Below are 16,580 nucleotides of genomic sequence, written 5' to 3'. Positions count from 1 at the left end.
CATCCAAAAAATGGGAAGTTTTGCCAACGATTTGGGAAATGCAATTTTCTCGAGTGTCTTGGAACTAGATGAGTTTCTCATCTTATACTCTGTCAATATGGCTCTCCATTTCCTTTTACTTGGAGCAAAGACTGAAGCATCTAGAGGTTGACACAGATCAGTGGATGCTGAGAGCAAAAACACAAAGCAAATGCGACGAATTGGTATGCCTTGATAACTCACATTCACTTGGCTACTAAGATTATCTCCTATTAAAAATTTGGGGCCAGGTTTCTGGAAAATGGCAGAACAAAATGGGAAAACTACTTTTCAAAATGCAGAGCATCAATCTAACCACTTGCTGTTTAGCCATATTTGTTCCTTTTGGTCCTCGTAAAATACACAGGTCCCTTAATTGCAGAGACTGATAAACTACTAAAAGAGGAAGCAGTTCACCTGACACCAAAGCAGCAAACATCAAATAAAAACTTACTTAGGTAGAGTTTATAACTCTTTCTTGATACTTGCATCCCCTATGAAATAATACTCATTTGGACCCTGGATCATCAGTCAAATTTGTCTTATCATAGTTGAATATGTGGGATGGTGGAACTCCTTCTAACGAAGACTAAAGTATGCTTTAAGCTGATCTATTCCAAGCTAGCTCTTGCACAGGAAATATTTTGGCACTTGTGTGAAGAAAGTCTTTGCTTATGCCAATTCATAAAAGAATGCTACTAGTCATTACCAGGTAAGTTATTTTTGAATTACAGAATCTGCTTCCCCATCAAATCCAAGAAATTTTTCACAATGAGCCATAGATCAAGGGTATTAAGAGACACTCCCCAACATGCACACATGAGGAATCATTTGAGCATCTCCTCTTCTTCTTCTCTGCTCAGCACAGTCTGACACCCTCGTTTCTTTAAGTGGAGACTCTTTACTTTGTTCTCAATTGGTCTTTGAGGGATATTGAACTCTTTTGCAGCTTTTCCACTACTCATTTGCTTATTAATCTCTGCAGAGACAGCTAGCTGTAGTGTGGTGTTGTCATAATTTTGATACCTGTTTACTCTCGGTTTGGTCTTGGCTTTACAATAAATTCTAGGTTGGCAAAATTGTCCCATTTTTACCAAGCTTCCTGGTAAAACATTGCCAAGTTACATTATTATGCTAAATACACTACATAATTTTATTTCTGAAACTGATTCTAAAATGATAATATACTGCACTGAGCAAAAGAAATAGCTTTCACTTACATCGGAATGAGTGGGCAGGTCTAGACGTGTTTGTAGAGTACCAGAAAGTTCATGTTACAAAAGCTCAAAGAAAAAGCACTGATAAAGACCAGGAACCAATGAATAAATGTAAATTGCATGCCAAATCTGTCATTAATAGTTGTCCGGTGCAGTGAAAGCAGTGGCGCATCAATTTGATGATCCAGGAACTTGGCAGGGCACCAAGGATATTTTCATTCAAAAAGTGACAAAGTTGCCCTGCTTTGCAAAGTCATCCCAGTTATGGTACTTCTTAAGTGTTGGGGCGAGAAGAGCGGGCAGGAGAAAATCCATACAACCAGCACCACCAATGAGGCATAAAATCACAGCCTAGCACTGCAACATTCTGGAAAACTTTATCCCTATCTCTGCCTAATCATATTTGAGCCTGTCATGAGCTATGCAGTGACCATCTAGCAAAACAGTTCTGAACTCATGAATTTTTATTATTACAGGCATAAGGAGCCAAAATAATACCATGTGAAATGAAAGCTGGGCTCTATAAATGTTCAACAGGACAGTACTTGTCCACTTAAAATTACAATTTCCTGATCTGAGAGTCCCTATTCACTCTTGACATTCTACACTGAAAAAATGGCTACAGTGTCTTAGTACATTGTAACACTTACAGTACACTTGTCACATCAAGATGTGCAAAATGTGGCAGTGGGTGACAGTGGAGTGGCATGCAGAAGGTGGTGGTAGCTGTGGGTGGCCGAGGTCCATACACACACGATACCTGCCTGGCAGCAGCACCAGAGGTGGGGACAGCTGCCTGACCAATGATGGAGATACACACCCCAGCATGGAGGGAGGACACTCATGGGGTTGATGGCAGGAGGCTGCCCAGTGCAGCATGACAGAGCTCTCAGGATGGGCAGGCACACACGCAGCAGTCAGCAGCACTGACAGATTAGTGGTGTAGACTGTGCAGTTGTGGGCTGCAGTGGCTGATGTGGCCCCAGCGAGGTGTGCTGTGTTGGCCACAAGTAACAGGGGTTGCTGCAGTCCAGTCAAGGGCTGCAGGTGGGTAATGTGGGGCAGTGCTTCTGGGTGGGATTGGCAGGTGGGCTATGCCGCAGGAAGGCAGCAGTCAAGGTGGCTAGGAGTGTGCACAACTTGGGTGGCAGGCTCAGCTTCAGCAGAGTGTAGCCCTGGCTATGTTCTCAGATGGTCCAGCAGTTGAGCCATGCCAACCATGAATATTGCATCCATGCATTTGGTGAGCCTGCGGAAGCAACACAGGATTTTGCAGGCCACATGCATCTAGACAGCTTTGCAATGATATGCTGCTAAGCATTTCAACAGTTAACACACAGCACAGACTCAAGCAATGTGCACTTATGCAGTGTGGCGCACTGCTCTCTGTAGCGAGGTGGACACATGGCAGCACTAGTTGACAAGCAGCAAGATGACTATAGACCACTGCAGCGAAAAAGTGAGCAGATGCAGCGCTTACTCATCAGCAAAGCTGGTGTGCTGGTACACCCACAGCATGCTAACAATGGCAAAATTTTATGACCAGCTGCATAATGATGGAATTGAATCAAAAACATGGCTACCCTTTGGGCTGAATTGTGGATTCTGTTACGATTCTTACACCTATTAGTACAGGATTCTGGGAGCAGGATGGGTTGTAAGTGCTGGAAGGGAGGCTGGTCTGAAACAAAAAGAGGGAATTAAAGGGAACTCATGGTACAGTCTGCAACTGTGGTATACTATGGTATGCCCTGTGGGAGGAGATGGAAGATGACTGCCAATCTAAGAGTTAGGGCTTAAATGATGAGGAATAGGAAACAGGAGAGGTGGCAGTTCATATCTATGCTGCTAGTGGCTGGTCCTAGTGAACAGAAAGTCAGAAGCAGACAACATGAAGGCTAGATAGACAATATCTGCTCTCTCAATTGCTGGAAACCAAACAATTTAGTTCTTCACTCCAAAACCTTCTGATAGCCACATATATGACCTGTGTCCTATGTTCACTATTGACTAAATTTGTGGCATAGGTTTGCCAGCAAATTCAAGAGAGTGTCTCTTGTCAGTAAGTTTATCTGGATAAAACAGCCTCAGTTCTGAAAGGTAAGCAGCTTGGGTCACAAAGGCATGATGTATGTTACACTGGGATAATAGTTGTAAAGACTTGGCTAGGCTCCTTGAAATAAAAATTTTTAAACTGAGTCCCTAATATTGGGTATTAATAAACCACTTCAACTGTATTTAGTCCTTTTATTGTTGGAACTCTACATGTTTTGTGCCACTGAAAGTAATATCTTCAGGTGACCATATCACTAAAACATTAGAGCAGAAAAGTTCGGAACATTTTTACCTAACATTTGTTGCCCATCAGAACAAAACACTGCTATAAGGCAGTATGTCATAGAATATAACAGCTGGATTCCAATATAGTGGATGGGTCCACTTATTCAGTCTATACGGAATCGTGAACAGGGGATGTGGCTGCATGCTCTGTCATACTGAGTCAACTATAGACACATTTTGTGGGGGCACGAACCTTAGCAAAGTTCAATTGGACACTTGCCAAGCCCCAAAACAAGGGAAAAGTAAATTTGTCCATACAAAAAAAGTTTTTTAAGAGTTACCCTGACTGTAAAATTATTTCAAGAAGTGTACCAAAAGAGTCTCCACTGGAGGAGTAAGTCAAGGAAAAAACATTATTAAAAGGGTAAACATTAGTAATGTGGCTTATCTGACTTCACAGTAGACTGAAAACTTATAAACAGAAGTGATGGGCCATTGTGTGAAGAAGAACATGTCATGTGTTGACTGAGGAAGGACCTGTGTCAAGTGTCAAAAGGCACTTACACCTCAGCTGTACAATGTTGTTGTTATTGTGGTCTTTAGTCAGCTCTCTATGCTACTCTATACTGTGCAACTCTCTTCATCTCTGAATAACTACTGTAAACTACATCCTCCTGAATATGCTTACTGCATTCATCTCTTGGTCCCCTTCTGTGATTTTTACCACCACACTTCCCACCACTACTACAATGGTGATCCTTTGATGTCTCAGAATGTGTCTTATCAACTGATCTCTTCTTGTAGCCAAGTTGTACTACAAATTTCTTTTCTTACCAGTTCTCTTCATTACCTCCTCATTAGTTACATGATCTGCTCATCTAATCTCCTGCATTATTCTATAGCATTTCATTTCCAAAGCTTCCATCCTCTTCTTGTCTAAAATGTTTATCATCCATGTTACACTTCCATGCAAGGCTACGCTCCATACAAAAACCTCCAGAAAAGACTTTTTAACACTTACATTGATATTTGATGTTAACAAATTTCTCGTCTTTAGAAATGCTTTTCTTGCCATTGCCAGCCCACATTTTATATCCTCTCTACTTTGGCCATCATCAGTTACTTTGCTGCCCAAATAGCAAACCTTATTTGCTACTTTAAGGGTCTCATTTCCTAATCTAATTCCCCTAGAATCACCTGATTTAATTCTACTCCACTCCATTATCCTTGTTTTGCTTTTGTTGATATTCACATTATATCCTCCATTCAAAACATTGTCCATTCCAGTAATTTTCCTGTAGGCAGTATCTATCTTTCCCCTAGTGAAATATGCTTCTAAATCTTTGCGTTTGTCCTCTAGCCATTCCTGCTTAGCCATTCTGCACTTCCTGTTAATCTCATTTTTTAGCCACCTGTATTCCTTTTTGCCTGCTACATTTGTTACATTTTTATGTTTTCTTCTTTCATCTGTTAAATTCAATATATCCAGTGATACCTAACGATTTCTACTAGACCTTGTCATTTTATCTATTTTATCCTGTGCTGCATTCACTATTTCATCTCTTAAAGCTACTCATCCATCTTCTGCTGAATTGCTTTCCCCAGTTGTCATTGACTAATGCTCTCTCTGAAACCCTCAACAATTTCTGGTTCTTTCAATTTATCCAGGTCCTACCTTTCTGCAATTTCTTGAGTTTCAAGCTACAATTCAAACAATATCTTGCCCTGGAAATATCTTAAAATTTTAAATCCGATTCAAAATTCTCTGTCTTACCCTTATATAATCAATCTGAAACCTTCTGGTACCTTCAGGTCTCATCCAAAAACATAAGCTTCTTTCATTACTTTAAAACCAAGTGTTACTGATGATTAAATTATGCTCTGTGGAAAATTCTAGCAGATAACTTCCTCTTTCATTACTTTCCCCCAGTACATTTTCACCTACTATTTTTCTTTCTCTTCCTTTTCCTACTGTCAAATTCCAGTCACCCATCACAATTAAATTTTCATCTCCCTTAACTATCTAAATAATTTCTTTTATATCATCATACATTTCTTCAGTCTCTTCATTTGCGGAGTTAGTTGGCATATAAACTTGAATATATACAGTCATGTAGGCAGTGCTTTTTTGGTAGTGTAAATGAACAAAGCTTATGTTATGTCATGGTGCAGTCTCTCACCCTGCTATCAGTAAGTCGGACAATGTATATTATCTAGCTATGTGTGTTCTCAGTGTTGTAATTAGATCAAACTTTCTTGGTGTGACTGTATAGGTAGGTTGCTTTTATCTGCAACTTACTGACTAGCAGGTCCAGAACCATACTGGTGTTTCATTTCCGAGTCCCATGTGGCAGCAGCATGTTATTGTAATTTTGTATGAGAGTCACTATTGAAGTAAAAGTCAAAGTGTTTGATCAGTCAGAATTGGTGCCTGTCTCGTGAATTCTGATGAGTGTCATCTGCATCTTTGAGTATTTATTGTAACTAATCCACACCAAACAAATTGGAGGAAATATGGCCTCCACAATGTACGTGATTTTAATAGATTCTCTTGTTATTTATTTTATGGTGTATCAACATCTCCCAGACTTTTGTTGTGTTACTGCAAAGCTTAATCAGCTCACACAAATGGGAGTGCAGTGTAAATGACTGAATAACAGATAAGAAAAGTTAATGTTAACAGGTCAAGTATGTGCAGATGAACTTCAGGTACACAACACAAAATGGTAGTTCTGTGTTGTCAGTCAGTTATGTCTCCCCACTTGTCCTCTTCTTACTATGCCAGGCAGTTTATTCTATCCTATGTTGTGAGAGTAGTTTTTGACAGAAAGGGAGAGTTACAGTGATCTGCAAACTGTAGCTGGAGGCAGATAAGTTCACTTTTTGGTCATTAATACATCTGCAGGGAGTCAAAACACAGACTGCGGCAAATGCAATGGCAGCATTGTCTTATGGGCCTGGAGGCAAGCAATGACCAACCACAGCTGCAAAGGCAGCTTATGCATCTGTGTGCAACGTGATGGAGATGATATCACAAGCTAATCTTTTAAATTATTTTCTAACTGTTGGGCTACTTATAACATTCAGTACAGACTTCCAATAGTAGTAAGGGCCCAGTAAATTCCATTCTACAGACTGGTAGAGGGTATTATTGATATGAACAGAATTAAGTGGGAACAGAGTAGTACTGAAGCTTTCAGTCCGGATATGTACTTAACACGAGTACAGAATAGGTATGAACCTGTGGTATAATCTCCTAGTGTGGTTTCAGTAGAGCAAGGCAAAGGTGAACCAGTTGTGCTTGATCTGTATCTACCGGTTGAGAAGATACTCACATAATGACAGAATCAGTAGAGGAGCATTTGTATTCAGATTTTAGGCATGAAGGGCAAAATGTTTCGATAGTGTCATTAATTGAGACGTTAAGCAACTTAAAGTTCAAATTAAAAAAGGAAACTGCAAATTTAAAAGTAGAAACTGATAAAGGAAAAGTCATTTTAAAATCAGAGTTTGATAGTGTAAATTCCAAGCTACAAAAGGAAATTAAGCACATACAAACTCATACTTCTAACAAAATTTCTAAACTGAAATCAGAGGTGAAATAAGACATTGGAAATCAGTTTGCTGCCTTCAAAGTACAATTGGATGAGCAGATTAAAGTACAGCTGAAAAACATTGTTGCAAAGGTAGACTTTAAACAAACTGCTGTGCATAAAAGTTGGGAAACATGCACAAAAGTCTCTGACCTACAGGTAGAGAAAAGGATGGAAGCCAGTGAAGTCACTTTCTGAGAGCAAGTAGAGCTATAGATGGATGTACATAAGGCTCTGTGTAAAGAACTGGTTATTATATGCAGTGTTATCATACACAATCAGTGTACTAATTTAAGTAATTATGTGGTAGACACAAGTCACACTTTGTATGCTGAGCAAAAAGTAGATGAGGCATTTTTGTAGCTTGTAGATAATCATGTTGTTGATGAGAAATAAGTTCAAGAGTGACCCTGAAAATTTTAAACGTGTCTAGAAGTATATTAAAGTCTTTGCTCACTACCTCAGTGAAAGCTGTCTTCGTTTGCTGTAGCAAATTCAATCATTTCAGTCAAAATTATTCATATAGGAATTTATGGATGTGTAGTTGGTATCTTGACCAGCATGTGACATAGAAGGTTGAAAATATTCCATCTATTTCAACTTATGTAATTCATTTGAGTAAAGGCCAGTTCAATTGGCCATCACGTCATGGCACCATCACATTGAGGTGTATTCACACTGTCTGGCATGTCAAGTCTGTTCAAGTCATGTGGTCTCAACTGGTTTTACACATGAATTGTGATCTTTGCATAATGATTTCCAGCTGCTTTTACACATGAAGTGTACGTACACAATGTGGTAGCTCATATATATGGATGCAGGAGTCTAATAAACAGTTGTTCAAAAGTTATCATTTGCTCAGAGGACAATAAATGTGACTCACAGTAGAGCAGGAGGGAGGTGGGCAAATGATTGTTTTGATACGTAGCAAATAAACAAAGCAAATAAATATTTCTTATGGTGTAAGACCACATATTGCTCAAACTATGTGATGGTAACACGTAGTTACAATCAATGTGACATGTCGTTTATAGAAATCGTATTCATTCAAGAAAGCAGAGCTGTTTCGATTACTGCGATGCCTCTGGCAGGGTAGGGTTAGTTGATTGAAGTTCAAAATGTCCACGCCTTTACGATATGGACGTGCTGCTGCAATAGCCTATCTCGCACTTCCGATCTATATTCTTTCGTAGTGAGCATTCTTTGCTGGACATAAACAATAACATGGGAAAGAGGCCGGTGTCACGCCGGAAGATAACTTTGTTGTTGATAATGGTTCCTCCAATGCTGTATCATATTTTCTTTCCATTTGACCAGCGGACACACTTAGTGGCTGACACATGTGAAGACATTGCTAATTGTGACAGATAATTTTTTTCATCTTTCTCTCCTTTTGTGTCCATTTCCTCTGTACTTGTATATTTGATTGTTTAGAATATTTTATGTTTTTTCTATAACATGGAATGTGTATATCTGATCTTCTACGTAATGCTTTTGTGAAATGCACTGTGTAAAGCTAATTGAAAGAAGGGAGCCCTCACACATTCAGTATTTACTGACAATAATACTGTCAGCCGTGCGAAGTGGCCAAGCAGTTTGAGGCATCACGTCACGGACTGCGTGGCCCCTCCCGCCAGAGGTTCGAGTCCTCTCTCGGGCATGGGTGTGTGTGTTGTTCTTAGCGTAAGTTACTTTAAGTTAGTTTAAGTAGTGTGTAAGTCTAGGGACAGATGACCTAAGCAGTTTGGTCCCGTAGAAATTCACACATTTGAATAATACCGTCAACAATATAATGTCAAACCTCAATATATTTTAGTGATTCTCACACCATCAACATTTTTTTTGTTGAGTCATCAGTCCCCTTACTGGTTTTATGCGGCCCACACGAATTCCACTTCTGTGCCAACCTCTTCATCTCATAGCAGCACTTACAACCCACATCCTCAATTATTTGCTGGATGTATTCCAACCTCTGTCTTCCTCTTCAGTTTTTGCCCTCTACAGCTCCCTCTACTACCTGGATGTCATTCCCTGATGTCCTATCATCCTGCCCTTTCTCCTTGTCAGTGTTTTCCACATATTCCTTTCCTCTCTGTTTATGTGCAGAACCTCCTCGTTCCTTACCTTATCAGTCCACCTAATTTTCAACATTTGTCTGTACCACCACATCTCAAATGGTTCGATTCTCTTCCATTCTGATTTTCCCACACAGTCCATGTTTCACTACCATACAATGCTGAGCTCCAAACGTACATCCTCAGAAATTTCTTCCTCAAACTAAGACCTGTATTTGATACTAGTAGACTTCTCTTGGCCAGGAATGCCCTTTTTGCTAGTGCTAGTCTGCCTTTGATGTCCTCCTTGCTGCATCCGTCATTGGCTATTTTGCTGCCTAGATAGTAGAATTCGTTAAGTTCATCTGCTTCTTGACGATCAATCCTGATGTTAAGTTTCTTGCTGTTCTCATTTCTGCTACTTCTAATTACCTTTGTCTTTCTTTGACTTACTCTCAGTCCACACTCTGTATTGATTAGACTGTATAGTCTATTCAGCAGATCATGTAACTCTTCTTCACTTTCACTCAAGATAGAAATGTCATCAGCGAATCGTACCATTGGTATCCTTTCAACTTGAATTTCAATTCTACTCCTGAATCTTTCTTTTATTTCCATCATTGCTTCTTCCATATACAGACTGAATAGTAGGGGCGAAAGATGAGCACTTCGTTCTTGGTCGTCCACTATTATTAGTCCCTCTTGGCTCTTGTATGCATAGTGCATTACCCATCGCTCCCTGTAGCTTACCCCAATTTTGCTCAGAATTTCGAACATCTTGCATCATTTTACATTGTCGAACGCCTTTTGCAGGTCGACAAATCCTATGAAAGTGTCTTGGATTTTCTTTAGTCTTGCTACAATTATCAACCACAACGTCAGAATTGCCTTTTCTAAAGCCAAACTGATCGTCATCTAACACATCCTCAAATTTCTTTTCCATTCTTCTGCATATTATTCTTGTCAGCAATTTGGATGCATGAGCCGTTAAGATGACTGAGGGATAATTCTCGCACTTGTCAGCTCTTGCTGTCTTCGAATTGTGTAGATGATATTTTTCCAAAAGTCAGATGGTATATCGCCAGACTCACACATTCTACACACCAACTTGGATAGTCGTTTTGTCGCCACTTCTCCCCATGATTTTAGAAATTCCGATGGAATGTTATCTATCCCTTCCGTCTTATTTGATCTTAAGTTCTCCAAAGCTCTCTTAAATTCTGATTCTAATTCTGAATCCGCCATTTCTTCTAGATCGACTTCTGTTTCTTCTTCTGTTGTATCAGACAAATCTTCCCCCTCACAAAGACCTTCAATTTGTATTATTGTTTATATTATTGTATATGTATTATAATATTGTCAGTATTTTGAGTTGGCGACACGCTTTCGTGAAGACAACATGTCAAACCAAGAAAAAGCATGAGCCATAATCATATTAGCATTGATTGCCAAAAATAAACAACTGAAAATAATGAAATAGACGAAATGGATTCCTGAGTGGTGAAAGAAAAGGAATGACTTTTCACTTGTGAATCTGTTGAAGGAAATCCGAACCACTGACCCGAAAGATTTCTTAAGCCGTTCGACAAACTGCTTATGGCGATACGGGACAGAAACAAAAAACAAGCGCACTGGCTGACCAGAACTTCGATGTAGAAATGTTTGACGTTCTAACACCTGGGCTCTTGCCATCCTCCGCTTTTTTCAGTTAGTTTCGGAACTTTGTTCGCAGAGCAACAGTTTTCGTTTTCATATCTTCTATTTTCGCTTCCGGATATTGCAAGCGATAAATGTCTAATAACTGCTGATAACCATCAATTCTTGCTCCTGTCCGTGTAATCCGGTGATTTTTTATTGCACTGACAAGGATTACTCCGGTAACATTCAATAATCTGCAGCATTAATTGTGCGTTGATTTCTCTGCATAACTTTCTACGTGGATTCGAGATTCATAGCGAGTGCACAGTATTTCTGTGATATTTACAAATATTTATAGCGCCACGCTCGAACCGTACCATCAGCTATTACCACCTGAAATCGGGAGTCATCTGAGCAGGCCACGGTTTTCCGGTCGTGTAGGGTCCAATCGATACGGCTCCCAAGCCCATGAAAGGCGCTAAAGGCGATGTCAAGTTGTTAGCAAAGTCACTCGTATGCTGCCAAGCATATTATCGCAAAATTTCGCCGCACTGTCCTAATGGATACGTTCATCATACGTCCCACATTGATTTCTGCCGTTATTTCATGCTTTATTGCTTGTCTCTCAGCACTGACAACTCCGTGCAAATGCTGCTGCTCTGGGTCGTTAAGTGAAGTCTGTGTTGCCCGTGGTGGGGGTAATGCGTGAAATTTGGTACACTCAGCACGCTCTTGACACTGCGCATCTCGGAATTTTGAATTCCCTAACAATTTCCAAAACAGAATGTCCCACGCATCTAGCTCCAAATACCATTACTGATTCAAAGTCTGTTAATTCCTATCGTGTGGCCATAATCACGTTGGAAACCTTTTCACATGAATTACATGAGTACAAATGACATCTATGTCAATTCATTTCCCTTTTATACTTTGTATACGCGGTACTACCGCCAGTTGTATATACGCATATCGCTATCACGTGGATTTTGTTAGCTCAGTGTACATAGTGCAGAATAAACTAGTTGCAATTCATGTCAAGTACAAAAATAAAGGAAATTACAGGTGGGTAGATTGAAGACAGGAATCTAACAGTAACAGATAAGTGGAAAAGAATGAAAGAAGTATAAAAATTCTATAGAAAAACAAGTAATGTAAATAGGGGGAAAGAAAATGGTGTCATTGATTGATAAACAAAAAGAGAAAGAAGATGGAACCTTTTGCTTTGCTGTCTGACAGAGGGAAAAGAGGTACGTTAATTTTTAAAGAAATATTTTGAGGTCGACAGAAAGAAATGCTCCAGATTCTTCTTAAAATGCATCAGGGTACTGAATTGTGCACAGAAAGGAGTGTAGCTTGTTCCAAGGGGGGCAGCAGCCAGAGAAGAAATTGAGAAAATTTTTATTTTATGAACGAACAAATCTCGGATGCTTGAGACCTTGTGTCTCAGTTATGATGAGATACATGTACTTTTTCTTTGAATACTGGGGACACGTGCACACTGAGGAGTCGATGAAGTAAACATAGTGTATGGTAGTCATGTAAACTCTCTGACCGCAACCATCCTAATATGGTGTTTAGCACTTACATGGTCGAACGGATGGATGTTGCAGATGCACCACATACAAGAATTCACAAGTCAACCACCTAAGATTTTTCGCTATTCATGCCTTTTTAGATCGCATCGAAATAGTAGAGATTTGGTAGAACGGGTGCTATCACAAAGTTAACGTTTCACACTCCGTGCAAATACATTCTGAAACTACTAGAGAGCATAGAGGCAACTGGAGAAATGTTTGCATGTGTCGACTATATTTCCTGCCTAGCTGAGGTGCCCATCCAGAGGTAGACCCAAGTCTTCATTGATTTCTGGTGGGTTATTGGGGAAAAAGTCTAGAAGAATGGGAAGAAATCGTTCACAGAATTCAGAACAAACTAATTTCTGCTGGGATACTTCCAGTAAGCCATCGCCGCGTTAGTTGACTGGGCGGATGATCACCAGTCTCCAATGTTACTGAGCGTCTAGACCACTGGCTGGAGGGGGCTGGTCTTGGATTAGCGTGTAGTTACCACGCCACGAGTTATAGGAATAGGTCGTCTCTCTTTGGAATATCGAACGTGCACGGTCCAACGTCTAGCAAAACGACGAAACAGCTTTGAGAATCCCTTTTGCATTACTTAAATAACCTGTACGCAGGCCAACAGCAGAACCAGGAGCCAGGAGAGTAAAAGAGTTCCCGAGGAGAAGAAGAAGATGGTCTCTATTGTAACGTCCCAAGGACAGAAAACCCCAATTAACAAACTTTGCGGAAACTTAAAAGTAGGGAAGTGAGTTATCTTGACAGTGACAGCAACTATTGACGATAAAAACTACACTTGTAATATTTTGATTAACACCTATATCATTCAAATACTGAGAATAGCATACAAAAAGGGGAGATAAAAGGAAAGGGTTATCATAGATTCTTTATCAAATATCTATAGAATAAGCCGGCCGGAGTGGCCGAGCGGTTAAAGGCGCTACAGTCTGGAACCGCACGGCCGCTACGGTCGCAGGTTCGAATCCTGCCTCGGGCATGGATGTGTGTGATGTCCTTAGGTTAGTTAGGTCCCATAGTGCTCAGAGCCATCTATAGAATAAATTCAAAATCATATGAACGAAGGTTAAATCCAAGAAAGTAATTCATTCAAAGATAACATTTACCTTGGAAGAGAGTTGTAGCCGCATCGAAAAGGAAATCCAGTGCGACTACAATGGAACTCGGTTATGGCAATGTTCAGTTAGTTAGTTGCTCATGAGTCGCTCTAGAGTACTTTTGCGATAGTTGTCTGGACGCAAACGCTATTAGATTGTTTCAGTTTTGGAAGTTTGATAATTCGTGCGGTAGAGACTGAAGTATTGCTCAGTCATTCGACTGATGAAAGTTAATCTTACCGTTCTCAACGCGACGGTATAGTAAGACGAATGCTAGACTTCAGTTGAGTGATATTAGTTTTTCAGACTTAGCCTTCGTACTGATGAACAGTTACAAATCTTGAGAGCAATGGATCAACGACAGAAAAACAATTCGTAGATTAAAACTGTGTGCCCGACCGAGACTCGAACTCGGAACCTTTGCCTTTCGCGGGCAAGTGCTCTACCACCTGAGCTACCGAAGCACGACTCACGCCCCGTCCTCACAGCTTTACTTCTGCCAATATCTCGTCTCCTACCTTCCAAACAATTGGTAAAGCACTTGCCCGCAAAAGGCAAAGGTCCCGAGTTCGAGTCTCGGTCGGGCACACTGTTTTAATCCGCCAGGAACTTTCATATCAGCGCACACTCCGCTGCAGAGTGAAAATCTCATTCTGGAAACATCCCCCAGGCTGTGGCTAAGCCATGTCTCCTCAGTATCATTTCTTTCAGGAGTGATAGTTCTGCAAGGTTCGCAGGAGAGCTTCTGTAAAGTTTGGAAGGTAGGAGAAGAGATACTGGCAGAAGTAAAGCTGTCAGGACCGGGCGTGAGTCGTGCTTTGGTAGCTCAGATGGTAGAGCACTTGCCCGCGAAAGGCAAAGGTCCCGAGTTCGAGTCTCCGTCGGGCACACAGTTTTAATCTGCCAGGAAGTTTCATATCAGCGCACACTCCGCTGCAGAGTGAAAATCTCATTCTGGAAACATCCCCCAGGCTGTGGCTAAGCCCTGTCTCCGCAGTATCCTTTCTTTCAGGAGTGCTAGTTCTGCAAGGTTCGCAGGAGAGCTTCTGTGAAGTTTGGAAGGTAGGAGACGAGATACCGGCAGAAGTAAAGCTGTGAGGACCGGGCGTGAGTCGTGCTTCAGTAGCTCAGATGGTAGAGCATGTGGCGACGTCATTTATCCACTGCGCCAAAAACAGCGGGTAAAGCTGCAGCTGATAGATATTTATCTTTGCCGTGGTCGGCTTAGTTACGAGTTGTTTATTCTTGTTAGTTTTTGATCTGTGCTTGGAAAATAAAATGTTTTCTCATCTCATGAAAAAGCTGTTACTTCATAAAATATAAAGGCTCCCATAGTGGTGACCCCGAAAAATCGTAGCAGAAGCATAAAGAAAATATACACTCCTGGAAATTGAAATAAGAATACCGTGAATTCATTGTCCCAGGAGGGGGAAACTTTATTGACACATTCCTGGGGTCAGATACATCACATGATCACACTGACAGAACCACAGGCACATAGACACAGGCAACAGAGCATGCACAATGTCGGCACTAGTACAGTGTATATCCACCTTTCGCAGCAATGCAGGCTGCTATTTTCCCATGGAGACGATCGTAGAGATGCTGGATGTAGTCCTGTGGAACGGCTTGCCATGCCATTTCCACCTGGCGCCTCAGTTGGACCAGCGTTCGTGCTGGACGTGCAGACCGCGTGAGACGACGCTTCATCCAGTCCCAAACATGCTCAATGGGGGACAGATCCGGAGATCTTGCTGGCCAGGGTAGTTGACTTACACCTTCTAGAGCACGTTGGGTGGCACGGGATACATGCGGACGTGCATTGTCCTGTTGGAACAGCAAGTTCCCTTGTCGGTCTAGGAATGGTAGAACGATGGGTTCGATGACGGTTTGGATGTACCGTGCACTATTCAGTGTCCCCTCGACGATCACCAGTGGTGTACAGCCAGTGTAGGAGATCGCTCCCCACACCATGATGCCGGGTGTTGGCCCTGTGTGCCTCGGTCGTATGCAGTCCTGATTGTGGCGCTCACCTGCACGGCGCCAAACACGCATACGACCATCATTGGCACCAAGGCAGAAGCGACTCTCATCGCTGAAGACGACACGTCTCCATTCGTCCCTCCATTCACGCCTGTCGCGACACCACTGGAGGCGGGCTGCACGATGATGGGGCGTGAGCGGAAGACGGCCTAACGGTGTGCGGGACCGTAGCCCAGCTTCATGGGGACGGTTGCGAATGGTCCTCGCCGATACCCCAGGAGCAACAGTGTCCCTAATTTGCTGGGAAGTGGCGGTGCGGTCCCCTACGGCACTGCGTAGGATCCTACGGTCTTGGCGTGCATCCGTGCGTCGCTGCCGTCCGGTCCCAGGTCGACGGGCACGTGCACCTTCCGCCGACCACTGGCGACAACATCGATGTACTGTGGAGACCTCACGCCCCACGTGTTGAGCAATTCGGCGGTACGTCCACCCAGCCTCCCGCATGCCCACTATACGCCCTCGCTCAAAGTCCGTCAACTGCACATACGGTTCACGTCCACGCTGTCGCGGCATGCTACCAGTGTTAAAGACTGCGATGGAGCTCCGTATGCCACGGCAAACTGGCTGACACTGACGGCGGCGGTGCACAAATGCTGCGCAGCTAGCGCCATTCGACGGCCAACACCGCGGTTCCTGGTGTGTCCGCTGTGCCGTGCGTGTGATCATTGCTTGTACAGCCCTCTCGCAGTGTCCGGAGCAAGTATGGTGGGTCTGACACACCGGTGTCAATGTTTTCTTTTTTCCATTTTTTAGGAGTGTATATACCGACGAGAATAATGAATTCAGAGACAAAAGCATGGGGCAGTGGAATCAAGATTGAAGACTACAGTCTGTTCGAGCAAGGATCGCGGTCCACGCCCTTTGATTCGCCACAAAACGGAACGACAGATGTTAACGCAAAAGATGGGAGTACCTGCGCACGACACGGAAATGTTAAGCTTTCCGCGTTCTGGCCGACGCGCCCCCAGCTTTGGTTTACGCAGGCTGAATGCATATTTCGGCAGCGTGGAGTGTCTAACAACATTGATAAATTTAATATAGTGGT

Source organism: Schistocerca cancellata, chromosome 1 (genome assembly GCF_023864275.1).
Source record: "Schistocerca cancellata isolate TAMUIC-IGC-003103 chromosome 1, iqSchCanc2.1, whole genome shotgun sequence".
Classification (NCBI taxonomy): Eukaryota; Metazoa; Arthropoda; class Insecta; order Orthoptera; family Acrididae; genus Schistocerca; species Schistocerca cancellata.
The sequence above is the reverse complement of the archived record's forward strand: the minus strand, read 5'-3'. Positions refer to the sequence as shown.